General features: G+C 45.1%; 2 long non-coding RNA genes across 3 annotated transcripts; both read right to left on the minus strand.

The window, feature by feature from the left end:
- Positions 1 to 9338: 9338 nt before the first annotated feature.
- On the minus strand, positions 9339 to 11480 carry LOC124465881. The gene is made up of 5 exons (XR_006955850.1): positions 11409 to 11480; positions 11242 to 11281; positions 11017 to 11097; positions 10375 to 10813; positions 9339 to 9908 (listed from the first exon to the last, which is right to left on the minus strand). It is a non-coding gene; the product is annotated as an uncharacterized LOC124465881 (long non-coding RNA).
- A 4592-nt stretch (positions 11481 to 16072) lies between these two features.
- LOC124465953 lies at positions 16073 to 17942 on the minus strand. Of its 2 annotated transcripts, XR_006955863.1 has the most exons (4): positions 17678 to 17942; positions 17206 to 17522; positions 16398 to 16986; positions 16073 to 16199 (listed from the first exon to the last, which is right to left on the minus strand). It is a non-coding gene; the product is annotated as an uncharacterized LOC124465953 (long non-coding RNA). The 2 variants fall into 2 exon arrangements; XR_006955862.1 differs by having other exon boundaries at positions 16398 to 17522.
- Between the last annotated feature and the right edge of the window lie 2356 nt (positions 17943 to 20298).

Raw genomic sequence — 20298 nt, forward strand, 5'->3', positions numbered from 1 at the left:
CTGCTGAATCGACATATTACTACCAAGATGTATCTCAGCCTTCCTATGCGTTGCGTCATGTCAACATAATCGATCATCAAATGTCGAAATGGTCCATCAGGTGTTGGGATGTGTGATATGGGGGCAGGAAGTGTTTTCCTAACATTATAATGTGCACATACCTCACATTCGTGTAACACTCTATCAACTGTGGCTGCTAAGTATGGGGACCACCATACGGCCTGAAGACGACGTATAGTCTCCCCCCTTGCGCCATGGTCGCCGCCATGCGCATTCCTAACAGCAAAGCGTAACAACGAACTAGGTAGGACAAAATGTCCCTGACAGCTCCTCCATAGACCTTTGTGCGGTCCGTCTTGAGTGGTTTGTATCGCCCCCCGTCTCACCCACATGTCCTTTTCCTGGGGACTGACTCCGTCCTGTGCTAACACAAGGGAAGACAACGTGGTAAGAGGGGCAGGGTCCTCAGCTACCTGTACGGGTCCCATTACTGCCCCTGTCGCTGCCTGTCTGGCCGCCTCATCGGCCATATTGTTACCCTTGGCTATGAGAGTATCTGTCTTTTGGTGGGCTGGGCACTTGATAATGGCCAAGGCCGTTGGAACGTGCATAGCTTCTAAAAGGTGCGAAATGGAGCTTCCGTGACTGATAGTTGTACCATCCGCTCGACGGAAACCTCTCTGTTTCCATATGTTAGCATACACGTGACACACACCATATGCATATGCAGAGTCAGTATAAACATTAAGACTCTTACCCGACGCCACCTGACATGCAGCTGTAAGAGCCTTGATCTCAGCCAATTGGGCTGAACATGGTTGGTCCACTTTTACAGATTGGAGTATCTCAAATGTGGTGTCATCCTTAAGCTGCACCACGCTGTAACCTGCATGGTTACCTACAGCATCCCTAAAGCAAGATCCATCCACAAACAATGTGAGGTCTGCTACGATGGGCTCATTGTGCAAGTCGTCGCGTGCTCGCATAAATACATCTGTTACATGAACACAATCATGTGGTGTCCCATCTACAGGTAACACCATCTTAGTTGCTGGGTTTACTACGCTGCACCTTTGAATGGTAAGCTCTGGTGCAGACAGTATCACCTCGTAGCCAGTCCGTCTGGCTTGTGTTAACACAAACCGGGGACTTGTGAGTAAGGCATACAGTTGATGGGACGTATATAACGTGATTGGGTGTCCCATGGTTAGTGATGATGCCTTCTTGAAAGCAAAGACAGCGGCTGCCAGTCCCTGGTAGCAGGGTGGGAGTCCTGCCTCTACATTATCCAGTTTTGTACTGTAATAGGCTAACGGTTGTTTCCCAATGGGCGTGTCCTGCAACAACACAGCAGTAGCATATCCAGACCGTTCTGCAACATATAGGTGAAATGGTTTTGAGTAATCCGGATTGCCAAGGGCGGGGGCGGATTGCATGTCACTTTTAAGGGCCAAGAAAGCGCCCTCCGCCTCTTCGGTCCACTGCAGAGCAGCAGCAATACTGGTCTGCCCCGCAGCCCTAATAAGGGCCCGCAGAGGCGCTGATTTGAGGGCATAGTCACAAATCCATGGTCTACTGTATCCCTTCATTCCCAACAAGGTGAGCATTTGCCCTACCGTCTGTGGTTTCGGAGCTCTGGCTATGGCCTCTATCTGTGACAGAGCTATCTGCCTCTTATCCCCACTAAGTCGTCTCCCCAAATAATCAACTGTCGTCTGACAGAACTGCAACTTATCTCTACTGACCTTATGACCGCCTTCTGCCAGCTGGTTTAACACGGTGACAGAGTCTCTCTCACACTGCTCCTTTGAACTACTGCAAATAAGGATATCATCTACATACTGCAAGACGGTACTAGTGACGTGCAGGTTCTGCAGGTCCTGGGCCAACACTCGATTAAACACAGCTGGGCTGTCCAGGAATCCCTGGGGTAACCGAGTATAAGTCATTTGTTTGCCTTCAAAGGTGAAAGCAAACAGGTACTGTGAATCAGTGTGTAGGGGAACTGAGAAAAAGGCAGAGCACAGATCGATGACGGTGTACCATTTGGTACCTGGGGGTATGTTAGAAAGTAGTGTATGTGGATCGGGAACAATTGCCTTTGGAACGTCCACAATGGAGTTAATAGCCCACAGATCATGTACTAACCGATAATCATTAGAATGTGGCTTCTTTATTGGAAAGATGGGTGTATTACAGGAACTTTTTGTCTCTATTAAGACTCCCGCATCCACTAAACCCCTAATCGTGGGTCTAATCCCGTCTATGGCGTGTTGTCGGAGTGGGTACTGCCTCTGGTATGGTAATCTTGCTCCCTTCTTCACTTTTATGTGTATGGGGTCTGCTGCCCGTATAAAACCCACATCTGTCTTATGTTTTGACCATAGGGATGGGGGCACCTGTCTTAACACATCTTCATGTTCCGACAATGGGCATTGATGTGATGCTGTCTTTACATTTACAACCACTATCTCAGCTGTCCCTACGTTGTAATTTCTCGCTGAAATTCTATGAAACCGGGCATCAGGAGATATGTGTAAGTACTTATTATTGGTGGGCCTCCAGTCTAACACTTGTAAAGCTGCTTTTATCATTGGTCCTAACTCACTAGATCGATGTCCTTCGGTTGTCATCAATGGGACATGCGGGGCTGAGTTCTGTACATGATACCATTCTCGTAATTCTGGTGGGAGTGTTACGGCTGCGGCTGCTCCTTCAGGGCCTACAAAAATATCCTGGCTGATGATGGAGTATTGTTTTTTATTGATCAGCTCCATCCAGCAGTCGGCATAGTCTGTGTAGTTTTGATGTTCGTCATATAGAAGAGTGCAGTGGAGCGGCATCTGTTGTGGTCTTGGTTTCCCTACCAAAGCTTGGACCCACGGTTCCCATTCTTCCCATAATTGGATTAGTGAAGATTCTTGTGGGGCCAATTGTAGCCAGTACGCTAGCGATGGTGTCCGGCTGTGATGATCTTGTGCTGTTACATTCATTAATGGACTTAAGCCAGTTTGGAGTTCCTTTCCAACCATCACTGGCATCATCTGGTTTGCTGAGGGACCTTCATGGAACTCTATTTGCAGGCCGCGTTGAGTACACACAATGTTGGCTTTTAGTATGCAGAGAATGTCTCTTCCTAATAGATTGATGGGAGTGTGTGCGGAGTACAGTAGAGGCGCTACAATAGTTTTTCCTTCAATTTGCATCGTGAGTGGCTCCGTAAGTGGTATTACTTGTGTTTTCCCAGAAAAGCCTACAGTTCGGATGGATGAACTGGAGAGGGGGAGATTGAAGCCGTTTTTTCCAATGCATGAATACGTCGCTCCGGTGTCTACCATGAAGGCATGTTCTCGTCCTTGCACTGTAACTGGTATGGTGGGTTCTTCACGTGGTTGTAGTGAGATAACTGGTGACATTATTGTTTCCCCCTCAGGCTTCTCCGGGCACCTCTATTGCCAGTCCGCTGCTGGTCCCCAAGACTGTGATGGACAGTCTCTTTTGATATGTCCTGGTTGTTTACATCCCCAGCACACATTAGCTTGTTGATTGTCAGTGCGATTGGGGTAGGACTGCGCTTGTCCGTTCTGATTGGGGTTGGACTGTGCTTGTCCGTACTGCTGTGGGGGTGGGCCTTGTCCATACTGGTTGGGGTTGGACTGAGCTTGTCCGTACTGCTGTGGGGGTGGGCCTTGTCCTCCTCCCCCCTGGGAGTTCCCACCTCGCTGCATATGTCCAACTTTTCCCTTCCAGGATCGATAGATGCCATCTGGGGGTCCAATGTGCACATGGATTGGTGGCAGAGCTGTAGGGTTAACTATTGCTGCCTGTACTGGTCCTGTTGCAACAGGTGGCTTGGGTGGTGGCTGGAACATCACTGGGGCCTGGAGTGTCGGGTTCTCGGGAGCCTGGGGTGGTGCTGTTATAACCGGGGCTTGTGTCTTGGCTTTGTCTTTTTTCAGCTTACACAGTTCTCCCAGCTGCAGTTGCGCTAGCTTGTTGACAAGTTGCTTGTTTAGTTCTTCCGCCTCCCGCTTATCTTTCCTGCTATTATCAACGTGATGGACAATGTGTTCTGAGAACAGTGGCCAGTCCATTTTCATCAGACCCACCACACCGTCCAGACACTTCTGTACTTCCAGTGGCATTGCCTTCTTCACCATTAGCATAAACAGTCTCTGTGTGGTGTTGTTCGTGTTCCAGGCACTCCCTGTCTCATCTCTCCATCTGCGTTGGAAAACATGCAGAAACTTGGATGGACACTCGTCGTCTTTCAGCATTTCGCCTTCCAGCTTGGAGGGATCCATCTTCTCTGGGTAGTGTTTCCTTAGCTCTGCCCATACTTGGTTGCGATGACCTCCGAACCATACACCGTCCACTTGGTTTCCGGACACCACTATTGGCAGTTGTGCACCCTGGAAGATTTCTTCTGTTATTTGTTTTCCGGCAGTATGCATCAGTAGAGCCTTTATATCTCCCAGAGCCAGAGTCACCCCTGCTGTGCTCTCTTCCAGTGCTGTTATCCATTTATTTGCTCCATCCGTGAGTGTGGGTAGTCTCCCTGCTAGGCCGATCATGTCCATGAATGACCATGGCACGTACATGGGATTTTGTCCAGCTCCTTTCACCACCAGGGGGCACAGTGAGGTTGGTGCGTCTAGGTCTTCTATTCCCCCTTCGGCTGGGTGGTCCATTTGGCTGGATCTTCTCCCCAGTCTTCCTCCATCTCTCACCCAGCGCCGCTGTTGCTCTTCCTGTTGGTGTCGTCTGGGCGGTGGACTGTCGACTGAAGCCTTCTCCACTTCCGCAGCTCTTCTGTCTTGTGGAGTTATGGTCCCTTCCAGACTTAAGTGCATTGCCCCTCTGTCGTTGTTCTGTTGCCATGCGCTGTGGGGATCCTTGTTGGGTCTGTCATAAGGCGTTGGCCTGGGCGTGGGTGTTTTTTCTCTGTGGACTCGTAATTTTGTCGTCAGGTTGGTTATTTCGTCATCCATCCTACGTAATGACTGCTCCCAGTCTTCACATGTCCGTGTGAGGTGGGCCCACTCCTCTGATGGTTGCCCTCTGCTTTTTTGTTTAGGCCGTGCCCCTGATGAGAGATATAGTGATTCTAGTTTCGGAGGTGTTTGATAAATTTCCTCGCCCTCCTCCTGTCGGATGTCTCGATGGTCACGTTGTCTCAGTGATTCAGCTCTCTTAAGTTGGCTCCATATCCACCCCTCTTGATCGGATTCTTTTATTGCCTCTTCCAGGTAATTCAGTTTATCAGCCAGGTGCGCCACTTCTGCTTTGGCTGCCGCTTTCTCTTGGTACTCCCTTCTGTCTCGACTATCCTGGGACCGTTCACTATCACATGTTGTTTTCCCGTCCTCTTTTCCCATGTCAGTTTCGACCAGCTGTCCTGACTTGACTGGTAGTTCAGGCGCTTGCCTAATGTGGATTTCAGGTGCTTTGTTCAGACTGAAAGTGAAATCTCCCTGTAGTTGCCCTGTTACTTTTCCTTCCTCAGGGCCCATGTTCAGGAGTCCCATTCTGAATGGATTCATGTTGTCAGGATATGGGGGCGGCTCCGAAGGCCATGCTGGTGCGGTGGGGTCCTGACCCTGTACTCTCTCTATCCCTGTCTCCATTGCTGTAGCCACGTCATCTGTTTTTTCTTTTTCATTACTTCGTATTTTCCACATGGTTTTGGCTATCTGCTGGCGCTTTTGTCCATGCATTTTAAACCAGCTTAACACCATTCTTTCCCTCGTTCTCCTGCCTAATCTCTTGTCACCGGGGTCTTCAGATTTATGGTGTTTGATATTGACCTCCATCTCCTCACAACACGCCCAATCAAAGGATCCACCTTTCGGCCAAAGTGGGTTGCGAACATGCCATTTCTTCATTAGTTGTTGAATTAATTTTTTGTCCTCTGGATGGCGCTTTATTATTATCTCCATTGGGACCTTCGACTGGCTGTCTCTGGCCCCCCCTCTACTGTTACCGTGAGTGATCCCCATGTAGATTTGTTGTGCTCTGTTGGCCAAGGACCCGGGAAGCTCCGGTTGGTCGTCTGTTTTCCTGATTTTATTTATCTCTATCAAATAGCTCATTGGCTGTCCTAGTTGGTGTTCTGCGGCTCAGTTGGAGTCCTGCACCAGCTCCTCAGATCTATCTTGTCTTGGAGGTCAGGTATTATGATCCCTGCTCAACCTACTGGGAATAACAGTGACACCGAGTGATGGATCTGGGGCTAACTCGTCCCGTTATTACCCTCCTGACACTGTAAAGCGGATATCACCAGTATAATTGCCAATGTGGTCAGCTCTAAGAGCTGGGCCAGACTGTTACAGTTACACAAACAATGCAGTGCTTGTTGCTCAAGACACGTCTGAGAAAAACCGTCTTCTGGGCTTAAATTTATAATCAAGCTTTAAATGTATTTGGTGGGCTTTTTACCCCTTTTATGTTAATCAATGTGTAAGAATGGTACGCCGTCTATATCGCGGAGCTCCCGAGTCTTTGATGCGTTTAGTAATACTTTTTGCAAATGCTGTTCTGTGTAACTCACACCAGTCCCTCTGACTTCAGACGGTCGTTAAAGTTTCACACAGACCTCTGGTGTTTCCTCCCAGCTTTACCATCTGTATGTGATTTATTTGCAAATGGCACACTGCTCTTCCCGCCACTCAGTTGTCAAATACAACCTAGTGTGAAACTACAAGAAACGGAAGGACGGGTAGCAAGAGTCTAAGTGTGTACCTGTGTGTGGGGTGTGTGTAGGTGTCAATGTATGATTATATATGTGAGTGTGTGTATACGAAAGTGTGTGTGTGAGAGAAAGAGGGTATGTGGAGTGAGTATGTGTGTGAGAGTGTGTGAATGTGTGTGGATGTGTGAGTGTGTATGTTGTGTGAGAGGTGTGTGGGAGTGTGTGCAGGGGAGAGGGTGGTAGAGGAGAGAGGAAAGGGGAGGAGGGAGATGTGAGAGAGGAAAGAGGAGAGAGGAAAGAGGAGATGTGGGAGAGGACTGAGGAGAGAGGACAGAGGAGAGAGGTGAAGCGAGAGGGGGAGGAGGGAGGAAAGAGCAGAGAGGAGGAATTGTCGTTTTTTTAAATAAAAAACGACAATTACAAAATCCTTACGGAATAACGTCAAATGTGAAACAATGTTCAACTCAATTTACATAAATCTGTAATTTTGTCTGTTCACCCGCTGCCCCGTCCAAGAAAACGGACAGCGTCTGTCTACCGGTCGTGTCTCCCTCGGGGAGTCTCCGAGCGGTACTCTGAGTTGCCTCTCGTCAGCTCCAATCAGGTTTATAATCAAGCCTCTACCTTCCCCTTTCCTGACAGCGGTCTACCTATATTATAATGCTGTGCAAAGCGCAGGTCACTTTGTCTTTTTCTCTCTATTTCAACAACCTGCTATACAACACGTTATATGACTTTTGTCTAAAATCTACTCATGCAGTATATACAAGCAAATTTACAAGCATTGGTTCTGGCCAGTTTTATTATCTGTCGCCCCTCCAGCGACCCACGCAGTTTTTTACAAAGTACTTTCGTTCCCCCCAAGGGAAACCGCCGGCTCACTCCCAATTTAGACCAGCTGAAGGGAGTCGCTCTCTTGACTTAGACCAGCCAGGAGCTCTGCCAACTTAAACCAGTTGGGCGTCGCTCTCCCAACTTAGACCAGATGGGAGGCGCTCTCCCAACTTAAACCAGCTGGGAGTCTCTCCCCCAACTTAGACCAGCTGAAGGGAGTCGCTCTCTCGACTTAGACCAGTCGGGAGCCGCTCTCTCGACTTAGACCAGCCGGGAGCCACTTGTATTTATTTATCCCCAAGGATAACTGCCTCGCTTACTAGCGCGGAGGACTTCACACATTCGTTATTTACTTATCCCCAAGGATAACTGCCTCGCTTACTAGCGCGGAGGACTTCACACATACTACAGTTTTACTACTATTATTCTAAACACACTAAAACAGAAAATACAATTTACATAGGGCGACACAGGGTTCTCTCTCTACAGAGTCTCAAAAAATAACTCGCAGCGTAGCGATTAATGCCAACGTCTCGCCGTCAAAGCAAGCCAAAGCAAACATCCCACAAATACTAAGCATGCAATCAGCCAGAAAATGATAGACGTACGTTCCATGTTAGTCATTCATTCTTTCCGCACCATAGCAAAACATATAGGCAACAATTATTACAATTATTAAAAATCACAAATTATTAAAATATATAAAAATACATGTACGTTTGCATCAAAACTGTGGTTGCAGTGCACTAATCTATTTTATAAAGCCAATTTAAAAAACTAGGTTCTTGAAAAAATGACACTATACCAGTATCGGGCCTGGGCGGACACACTCGGACACGCATTCAAATTTAGCAGAGTAAATGGTCTGCTTACCTTGTAAATTTTGTGGCCAAGCGTGTTCCGAAGTGCGTCCTCCCGGGACCCGTTAGCTTAGCGTCGGTAAATTCCCTCCTGGCTGGCTCGCCAAATGTCGTAAATAATTATTCCAGTTCCCGTGTATAGTGAAAATAAATCAGAGTGTCGAAGTGAGGACAATCCTAAGTCCGTACAAGTCAAAAATAAACTAAGTCCAAAGGTTGAAAATTATTCCAAGTGTAGACAAGTGAAAAATAAACTAAGTCCAAACGATGAAAATTATTCTAAGTGTTGACCCGTCAAAAATCAGGCTAAGTCCCAACGTTGAAAATTATTCTAAGTCCAAACCAGTCAAAAATCAGGCTAAGTCCCAACAGATGCACTGAAACTCAGAGTATTGATGCAAAGGTTTATTCCAACACAGGGTAAAAAAAAGGTATCCAAGTGAGTAAGCTCCCAAGAGCAGACTGCCCGTTTCTCTCCGGACAGTCCCTTTTATACAGTATTTTCTGCCTATTATTTGTGTCATTATTTGCTATTGGTACAATACAGTTGGTCACAGATACATTATGCATCCTCACATTATTGGTACCTTTCTGCTGATGACCATTTCTACGCTTTGTCACCCAATTGGCCCCTATACTATGGTTTCTGATTACAGAAGCTGGGTCACGTTGACATCTCTGTCCTTGAATAAATCTGACCATGTCGAGGCTCGTGTTGGGTGCACACTTATCTTGGTTTGGAGGAGTTTTCCTGCAGCTTGGCCTTGTGTGTACGTTCTAATTTACAGCTAGGCCTCTGCATTCCTTAGAGTGGTACTTCCCTATCTTCCTTTGCTAAAACCAACTTTTCACACCTCTATTGTTTTTACTCAGTCAGAGCTTAGCATCACATTTCCCATAATACAACTTAGAGTATAATATAAGGAATAATTGAGACATTCACTTTTCAATTAGATAGTTCCATAAATGTAACCCATCTCCATCATTTTCAGCAGGGTGACGTAATTTTCTTCATCAGAGGATCCAGCGGAATGCTTCAAGAAACAGTCGAAGATGCACGGTCTGCTTTTGCATCCAGTGCCAGGCAGACGGCAAGCAGTTTGAGTCCCGTCAGTGAACCCCAAAATGGTGGGTGGATGGGAGTGCCTCGAAATGTGGCACCGAGGCCCGCTGGGTCGAAGGAGCAGATGCTCCGGCAGGCAGATAAGGAGCAGCCATCGAAATCGCCACAGACTACCAGGGTCCACGCCCGCGGGGCCGGACGGGAGGGGCTGCAGAGAGGGGTAGGGGAAGGAGGGCCGGAGGCGAAAGGGGGCCAGGGGGGAGCCGGGGGCCAGGACCTGACACTCCAGGGCCGGATGGGAAGGAGAGCGTGGGCAGGGTGGACAGCGAAACCCGACAGGATGACGGGGCCAGGGTGCACGACAACGGTGTGGGGGGCAGCAACCGGGACGGAAGGAGAAGGACGGCCAGGACCACGTAGTCACCCAGAGGGAGGCAGACACAGGGGGGAGGCCTGGAGTCTGAAAGGGTTGAGATTTTATTGAACAAAACAATCTATAAGGCCATGCGTGAACAATGAAGTGAGGCAATTTGAAAACCTTCAGTTCTAATGTTACATGGTTATATTCAAGCACTTACTATCCTTTAAATCAGTATAGCTTAAAGGTAGAGCAGTGTTGTTCAATCCCGGTTGTCAGGGTCCCTTGTCTTGCATGTTTTCCTGCTCCAGCACACCCAATTTAAGGTCTGTGGAAACCTGACAACCATTTATTTCAATCAAGTGTGCTGGAGTAGGTGAACATCTAAAACACAGGACAGTGGACCAGGATTGAACACCCCTGCAAGAGCCTACAAACCTGGTTTGTGCCAGTTAAAATGAAATGTTACGCATACCATCTCCAAAAGTACTGCACAAGGGTAGCTATAGTATCTGCTAAGGGAAAATTAACACACGTATTCTGAAGTGTCAGATCTACCAATACTTACTATGGGAACAGTGACTCCCCCTACAGGATATTCTGTCAGTAAAGACAGTCAGCAGGAAACCTGTCACAAGAACTGACAGGATTCTAATATTAACTCACCTTTCACACAGGATATCTATTGAAATTTAAGTCAGTGCCATTTTACAATGAAAGTCCAATATGGAAAGGTTGAGAGGTCAAATATTATCCATTTAACTGGTTGCCAATCGGCTGGTTTGATGAGTAATTGACAGGCAACTTAGTAATATTGGTACAATTAAATAGCAGTGAAGAAACCTGTGCAACAACATGAGCCAAGATCATACAAAAATTCTGAAATACTGGGTGTGGATGGAGCCAACAGTAACCATGTATTGTACACTGATGTAGAGTAGAACTGTTACAACCCAGCAAGTCCTGCCATCAGTGTGGCAAACAACAGAGCCCTCATCCAACAGAGCCTGCATGGAGAAAAGGGGAGAAAAGGTTAGTCAACACAAGATTAGCCCTTAACTTGTTCTTGACCTTCACTCAGTTCAAGTGTAAAAATCATCATGAGGTACATGTCAAAATGCACTTCAGAGGTCTTGGGAAGTCATCATTGTGAAGATAAGAAACAAGTTTTGGATCAAGTGGGTCAATTAGAAAATTTAAAATGACTCACCATATAAAACATCTTGAAAACAGTGCCTCATTCTTTCAGACCCAAGATGGTGGCAGTAACCATGACAGAAAAGCAGAAACCCTGCTTTTCATGATCGATCATAGAATGCAAAAGAGGCGTTGGTAGAGAAAAAACAAAAAGTGAGAGTCTAAACACCCATTGCACTTGACTGGAGACGCAGAAGATAACAAATGAAAATATTTAATTGAAGTAAAGAACACTCACCTTGAAAACCAATCACAAGACAAATGCTGCACTGTTCTTTCTGTAAAGTAAATTAAGTTAATGACCGCTTTAAAAACATAATTTTTCCTTATTAGCCTTGATGGGAAACCGACTAGTCAACACTAAGAAGTACAAGTGCCTCTTTCATAGAAGGTCACACCACTCACCGCAGATAATTGGTGTCAATATAAAACTGATGCACCTGTGTGAGGTATCAAAGAATAATGCAGAACAGGTGCAGAGACAGAGAGAGAGAGAGAGAGAGAGAGAGAGAGAGAGAGAGAGAGAGAGAGAGAGAGAGAGAGAGAGAGAGAGAGAGAGAGAGAGAGAGAGAGAGAGAGAGAGAGAGAGAGAGAGAGAGAGACAGAGATCACGCTTGCGTGTATGATGCCAAAACATTTGTCACATAAATGATCTATGAGCTCAACAAAGCTGAAAAAATAAATACTGGCTGATGAATGAGAACATGATACGACAATATCTCAAATTCACATGAATTCAATAAAGTTTAGCTTTCAGTGACAAACTCTACCATCGGTAACCAGTAGTTACAAACGGAAAGAAACTGAATACCTTAATTTATAAGCAAGAAAAGAAAAAACAGAATCCACACATACATAGACAGTCCTCCACTGCTTTGAGACTGGCTATCTTTATGTTTTTGTGGCTTCCTATGTAGTTAGGCTACAAAGCTCTGTTGTGACCTCAATCTAGCCTATCTACATTTGAACCTGATCTTTCAGTTTAAGCTCAGCAGTTGAGTGCAGGAGCTCAGACATGGCTGCCACTGTGACTGTGACTGCCGTCTCTCTGTTCCTCTTCGCCTCCATCCCAGGTAATCTAATGCTAGGGCTGGTGTAACTGGAAATATCAGGTCTGGCTCTAATCCTGGACAAAGATTTGCTGCATTTAAAAACTATAATAAATTGAGTTTTAGGCACATAATCTTTTGGGGTCTGTGTTAAAAACTATAATACATTGAGCTTTAGGCACAATCTTTTGTGGTCTGTGTTGGGTAAAATATATATTATGTTGCTTTTGGGTGTTATTTCGTATTAAACCACTAGATAGCGTTTTGATTAAGAAATTAAAAGTTTCTTATTTGGAGTTCTCATCCAACTCCTTTTATTTTGCTACCATGTGTTTTTATTTGTGTGCTACAGTATGTGAGGATATACATGGATCATTAGATCAGTTAGATTAGATCAAATGAGTTTAAGCACAACCGTTTAGGATGTGAGATGTTTTCAATTGCTCCTGTCATTCAGCATAGTAAATGTATATGACCATGCCATAACCATCTTAAATCTATGGTCCCTTTTAAGGAGTTACCACCTCAATTATTGAATCTGATTAGGTTCCTTGGCCAGAGCAAAGCCTGTTGTTCATAGTCAGGTGACAGTTAGATGGACAGCGTTGGTGATCTCCTTCATATGATGTATTTGACAGGGCTCACAGCTAATCCAGTTCTGCTGACAACAGCACTGGCAGGCGAGAACGTCTCTCTGAACTGCATCCTAGACAACCAGAGCCTTAACATCACCCAGATTGAGTGGACTAAAAAATAAGAATTTACAGACCACAAGATAATAATTTATCACCCCAATTTCGGAGCTTATCCGTTTTGGGCCAATGTGACGGTGGAGGCAGTAGTGGATCAGGGGGAGAGGCTGAGGGGAGTGCATCTGGACCTGTCAGGGGTCCAGATAGGGGACAGCGGGCTCTACAACTGTGACCTCAACACGTACCCCCATGGCTCCATGAGGGTGGCTAACAAGCTGGAGATCAGAGGGATCGTACACCGATGTCTCTGGTCAATATTTGGTAAAATGGAAACCTTTCATAAAAATGCTATAATTTCCGTGTTACAAAATCATGGCCCTAGTGATGTTTGTGATGCGACTCTTTTTTTCCTCTGTCAGGACTTACCTTGAAGACCCCTCTCTCGACTGGTGGCAAGACTACGCATGTTTGGTCTGGCATGTCCGTCTATGTTTCTATGTTTATTTGTTTAGTTGTTTATTTGCACCTTTGATGTGGATCAGTGGTGTTCTGTGAGGGAATCATTACATTCTCTTATACAAGAAATGCAGCTAGTGCGTTACTTGCAATACGACTTTCCTATCCATGCTTTCTGTTGCCATTTCCCTGGGTTGTTAGCCAATTTGGGTAGACTTCCTTGCATTGGCAAGATCCTCTCACAGGACCTCCCTCACCAAATGTACTTCCTGCGGCAGCTGAAGAAATTCAACCTGCCAAAGACAATGATGGGGCACTTCTACACAGCCATCATTGAGTCCATCCTCACGTCATCCATCACCATCTGGTGCGCTGCTACCACTGCAAAGAACAAGAGCAGACTGCAGCGTATCATCCGCTCTGCTGAGAAGGTGATTGGCTACAATCTGCCTATGGGACCTGCACACCTCGAGGACCCTGAGGCGAGCGAGGAAGATTGTGGCCGACTCCTCCCACCCTGGACACTCTGTTCCAGCTACTCCCCTCCGGTAGAAGGCTGCGGTCCATTTGGACCAAAACCTCAAATCCGTATATGTTCATTGTTTGCACTTTCCTGCCACAGTATATTCCATGTTTGTGTAACATACATGGCGAATAAACCAAATTCTGATTCAATTCAACAATTAGGATGTTGTGAGTGAAATTGTTTTCACTCACAACATAATTTCAGGATATTATGTCAAACTCCTCCATAGGACATCCCCAAACGTATTTCGTAATGTACTGGTTACTTTTTTTTTTTTTACTTAGAGTAAACATTTTATACAATATCATGTTCACATTTAAATAAAGATTTAAAACCAAGATTGTTATGGATTAACCCACACAAGTTTATTTCCCCCATACCGATTGACTGTCCCAAATACTAAACATGATAGCTACGTAAGAGCCGACATGAGCACAAAGCAGTAGTGATGTGTCGTTTGTGAACGATTCTTTCATTTGAACAAATCTTTAGTATGGGAGTAAGAGATTGATTCATTTTCTCGTGGCAAACAAACCTACAAGGTCCGATGTTAGGTTTGGGCTGAGTCCCGAATGTTAACGTCTGTCAACAACAGCATGATACATTTCCTGATATTATGGTATGGCTCTTGATTTTGGTGTGCTACCGGTCTGGCCACCCCTATGAAAGATTTCTGGAGATGCTACTGCATCTTCGGGTACTGAACACAGTCAGGAGGTGAACGAATCATTTCTGTTTCCCCTACCAGTACTGATTTCTATTTCTGTAAGGCATGCTTAACTCAAGTCTGAACTTTTAGTGGCGTTGTCCATATGGGGCATGCAGCAAGATCACAGTTGTTGCACTTCAACACCGGCTCCAGCCTTATTCGGCACCAACATGAAGTTGTGAAAGTATCACATTTGTTAGTTGGCCATTTTCAGGTATTATAATTCCTAAATATAAAATGTTATCAGTTTTACGAAGGTTTAAGTTTTACTGATAATCTTGGTAATACAAGTAAGTATAGTGCAGTACATGTGTAACCTGATCTCTCTTTTGGTGTGAACTACTGCATGCCTTCTTCCTATAGACAACACCACTCAAAGTTCAGACTTAAATAAGTGTCTTACAGAATTTTCCACATACTTTTTATATAATAATCTAAGACTATTTAGCTTCAATTGTAAATTTGTGTAGCAGATTATATTAAAAAAAAACTTTATTAAATACAGTACAAGACGGTTTGTATGATTTGAAATGGTCATAATCACACTGGCATTCAATTATCACGGCAAACAATTACACTGCACTAAACTGTAAGTAAAGTTAAAATAACTAAAACCAGTCATTATCACTTGTGAACTAACGAATATCATTCACGTCTTAACGGGCAGATTTATCTATGGGCGACATGGGCAGTCGCTGAGTGCAGCAGAGGGCACCCGCACAAAAAAAAAAAAAAAAACATCCGAATGATTACATTTGCGCGATCAGTGTATTGCCGGTCACGTAAATGACAGCCTATAATGTCACCACGTGGGACAATTCACCTCGCTGGGCGATGCAAATTTGTGTCTATTGCTTCAGTTGAACTTACCAGCACAAGATGGTTGACAGGACGCGTTGAGGCAAAAGTAATAATTTTGCCAGTAGTTCTGACATGAGGGGGCACCACATCAAAAACCCACTGGGCCTTCCATATACATTTCTCCCTTTAGCCGGCAACAGGGGCGGTGCTATACGGGGGCCTACAGGGGCCAGTGCCCCTGTACAAATGTCCCTGGCCCCCCCTGTGTCCCCCTTGAGCTGACTGATTTTGTATTAAAATCTTTTACACGTTTTTATTCTGGTAGTCATAATGAAATGAGGAAGGGACATTGCAGCTTTTTTGTGCCCGTAAATAAAGTGACAGAAACTATCAAGGTATTGAGAGCTGAGGAGATGGAATAGGGAGAGCCAGAGCAGTTTGTATGATTTTAATGTAAAGCAAAATTAAAGTATTATATGTTTAAATATCATTCGTTTCAGTTTTTGCCCTCTGATTAAACACTGGTCCCCCCTTGGCCCCCCCAGTAAAGTAGGTCTAGAACCGCCACTGGCCGGCAACTAAATAACCAGACATCCATTGGCCAAAAAACACTAATGTCCAATATGTTAAGAAATAACTTGCGTAGCAATTGTCATTTCAATTTAATGTCTTAGTAATAAAACTGTACCCGGCACAAAGCATTTTCTTACGGGTTCTAATTTTGAACCATGTCTTGGTTCAAACAAATCAGCAGCATTTGTTTATGGCCCAGTTAAATAGTAGTGAATGCTACGAACATCATGCTTCAAGAATGCCAACAGTTCAGAAATGGGGTGAATAGAGTAAACATTTATTCAGAATGTTTCAGTGTACTTCAATATAGAACACATGTTTAAGTATAGCTCTGTTAAAACCTAGCAAGTCTTGCCATCAGTGTGGCAGATAGAGCCCTCAGCCAACAGTCTGGAAAGCGAGAACGGAAAAAAGGTTAGTCAACAAGATAAGCCAAAGCCCTTAACCTCTTCTTAAAATTCACTCAGTTCAAGTGTAGAAAACATCATGAGGTACATGTCAAAATGCACTTCAGAGGTCTTGGGAAGTCATCATTGTGAAAAGACAGTTTTGGATCAAGTAATCATTTAGAAAAATGTCATTACTCACCTTATAAACGTCTTGCGAACTCTGCCTCATTCTTTAAACGTCTTGCGAACTCTGCCTCATTCTTTAGGACTTAAGATGGTGACAGAAAAGCAGACAATTAACGCAAGTATTCTGAAGCGTCAGATCTACCAATACTCAGTATGGGAGCAGTGACTCCCCTACAGGATATTCTGTCAGTAAAGCCAGTCAGCAGGAAACCTGCCACAAGAACTGTGACAGGATTATAATAATAACTCATGACCTTTCACACAGGATATCTATTGAAATGTAAGTCAGTGGCATTTTACAATGAAAGTCCAATATGGAAAGGTTCAGAGGTCAAATATGCATTTAACTGGGTTGCCAATATGCTGGTTAACTAACAAGCAAGTTGGCAACATTGGGTCATGGAGCAATTAAATAGCAGTGAGTTTGTGCAACAACATGAGCCATGATCATACAACATTCAGAAATACTGGGGAAAGGAGGGGGGGTGTGGATGGAGTCAACATTAACAGTGGTATTGTACACTGAAGTAAAGTAGAACTGCTGCAACCCAGCAAGTCCTGCCATCAGTGTGGCAAACAGCAGAGGCCTCATCCAACAGAGCCTACACAAAGGGAGAGAAAAGGTTAGTCAACACAAGATTAGTCAAAGCACTTAGCCTGTTCTTGACCTTCACTTGACCTTCACTCAGTTCAAGTGTAGAAATCATCATGAGGTACATGTCAAAATGCACTTCAGAGGTCTTGGGAAGTCATCATTGTGAAGATAAGAGACAAGTTTTGGATCAAGTGGGTCCATTAGAATATGTAAAATTACTCTTTACCTTATAAAACGTCTTGAGAACCCTGCCTCATTCTTTAGGACCCAAGAGGGTGACAGCAACCATGCCAGAAAGGCAACAAAAAACAGGCTGCTGCTTTCATAGGTCAAACCACTTCTGACTGATTTGCCTTTTAAATTAAAGTGATACACCTGTGTGAATAATCATAGAATGCAGAAGAGGCTTGTGGTAGTTGGGATACAAAAAGTGAGTTTCTAAACACCCATTGCACTTGACTGAAGAGACGCCCACACCGACTAGGGCGAGAAATGTCATCAGCCCACAGCAGTTCAGGACTCCTCAGTTTAACACTGGACATCCTGAGGTACATAAAAAAAAAGCACTTAACAGTGGTCTTGTAAAGACGAAAAGTGAACGTATGAGTCTTGGATTATGTGCTCATATGACAACTAGCAGGAGATTCAAATAAATACCTAAATGAATAGATTTCATTGGAACGTGAAGAATTGCTCACCTTGAAAGACATTCACAAAACAAATGCTGCACTATTCTTTCTTCAAAGCCAACCAAGTTAATAACGGCAGAGCAAATATACTTTTATTTGCTTCCCCTTACCAGCCTTGATAAGGAACCGACAACAGAACACTTAAAAGTGCCTCTTTCATAGAAGGTCACACCACTCTTTGCTGATTGGATAATTGGTGTCAATATTAAACTGATGCACCTGTGTGACCCATCATAGAATGATGCAGAACAGGTGCAGAGAGAGAGAGGAGAGAGAGAGGAGGGAGGGAGGGAGAGAGAGAGAGAGAGAGAGAGAGAGAGAGAGAGAGAGAGAGAGAGAGAGAGAGAGAGAGAGAGAGAGAGAGAGAGAGAGAGAGAGAGAGAGAGAGAGAGAGAGAGAGAGAGTGATAAACTCTTAATAGAGAAAAAAAGAGGATGTCTGTGTGCATACTTCTTTTTACGTTTCTACTTGACATTAACATTCATCATAACAAAATGTTTGACACAATATGATCTATGAGCTCAACCAAGCTGTCAGAAAAATAAAACTCACTGACAAATGAGAACATGATATGAGCATATCTCAAATTCACATGAATTCAACAAAGTTTTCAATGACGAACTCTACTATTGGTTACCAGTAGTTCCCAACTGACTACCCTACTTTAGAAAAAAAACAAAGACTACCAGAAGGTTGAATGCTTTTTCTGTTTGTGTTTATATAATGTTGGGAGACCTCAAAACATATTCTCTCTGGGATCAACTTTTTGGATGGGTTCCTACCCCAGACAGCCAAAGCAGGGCTGTAGAAGATGAGAAGGAAGGAGAAGATGACGAGCAGGGAGACGACGAGGAAACACACAAAAGAAAACTGTGTGTTGAGCAGACAACTGCGAAAAAGAAGAAAAAGAAAGGTATATTGGGAGAAACCGAAGGTAAGCAGGCGTCGCTTTAGCTAATTCTTGAATGGAATTGTTATAAGCAGGGACAAAAGTAATGCAGGGACTGACTCAGTGAGCATAGAAAGGCGAAAGGCTCTCTGCTGGTTTTCTCTAGATCAAAAAAATGGGCAGCTTGGGGAGAGCCAGGGTGAAGGAATCCGCTGGACTTCCTCTCTGGACAGGAATACCAAAGACCTCCGTAAGTCTGGGGCAGGAGAAGACCTCTCTAAAGAGAGTGAAGCAGCTGCAGGTGCAGGTACTCCCACCAAACACACGATCTGCACACACACTCGATATGAACACACACACACATAACATCTATTAAAAGACTCATGCATTCATAACTTATCCACACACACACATGACACAGTCATGGTAGGGTTATCTTATACTCTAATGCCACTGTCTCTTTGTCTCTGTTTGCATATCATTAGTCGAATGGAGTTTGACAGTCAACCTGTCCTGTCTGCTCTCTCAAGTGAAACGTGTACGTGCACAACACCGGATCAACGTGCACGGCAGTGACGTACCCGACCCGCTGTGCACGTTTGCGGAGTTGCAGTCGGAGTACCGTCTGAGCCGGGTGTCCTTCAGAACCTGCGAGAGGCGGGGCCCCTGTGCTTAAACCGCTGCTCCGTGTTCTTGAATGTGACAATGTTTGTCTCAGGGTTGTGAGATCCTGGCTTACGCTCCTACAGGTTCAGAGAAGAACCTGGCTTTCTGTCTCCCCCTGCTGGCCCACCTCCAGCAGCCAGCCAATCTGGGCTTTAGGGCTGTCATCATCTCCCCCACCAGAGAGCTTTCCAGCCAGGTACACACACACACACACTAACACAGATGCACACACCCAAACACACATGTGCACGCACACAATCATGCTTGCAGACACACAAACATACCCACAGACACACAAACTTATTCACAGACATTGCAGAGCTCCTGTAATGCTAGATGGTCGGTGGTGTACGACTGACTAACTGTTGTATTCATACCCACAGAGAGCTGGTTCGTCCGTCGGAGTGGACAGGTTTCAGGGTCCAAATCATCGACGAGGCTTCCATGGCCTCAGTCCAGCAAGAAATATGATACGCCATTACACCGCCATACTCGCACACTCTCTATCGCAGGCTTTCTCTTTCGCACTCTCTCCCTCACTCCCTACCTACTTCTGTCTATAGATATCCTGGTCAGTACTCCTTACAGAGTCGTCTTCCTCTTGAAACAAGATTCTCCAGCACTGGACCTTAGCAGGTAATTAACCACCTCAATATGTATGTAAGCATTTGTGTGTGTCATAAACAAGTTGTCCTTCAGTGCCTCGCAAGCTCTTGCACCTTGAAGTTATTTGTGTGTGTGTGTGTGTGTGTCAGTGTGGAGTGTCAGGTGGTGGATGAGTCCAACAAACTGTTTGAGGATGGCAAGAGTGGCTTCAGGGAGCAGCTGGCGGTCGTGTTCCTGGCGTGCTCTGGTCCCCGTGTCCGCCGGGCGCTCTACAGCGCCACCTGTGCTGTGGACGTGGAACAGTGGTGCCGCCTTAACCTCTGACGACAAGGGGTCAGATGGCTGAGCGGTTAGGGGGTTATTACAGTTTTTTACAGTCGCTAGGACCCATTTCTCAATACTTAAGTCACGTTTTAAAAACTCTTAAAGCAGTTGTCCTAACCAACTTTCAGCTCGGCACAGCAGTTAA

Source organism: Hypomesus transpacificus, unplaced genomic scaffold (genome assembly GCF_021917145.1).
Source record: "Hypomesus transpacificus isolate Combined female unplaced genomic scaffold, fHypTra1 scaffold_61, whole genome shotgun sequence".
NCBI lineage: Eukaryota > Metazoa > Chordata > Actinopteri > Osmeriformes > Osmeridae > Hypomesus > Hypomesus transpacificus.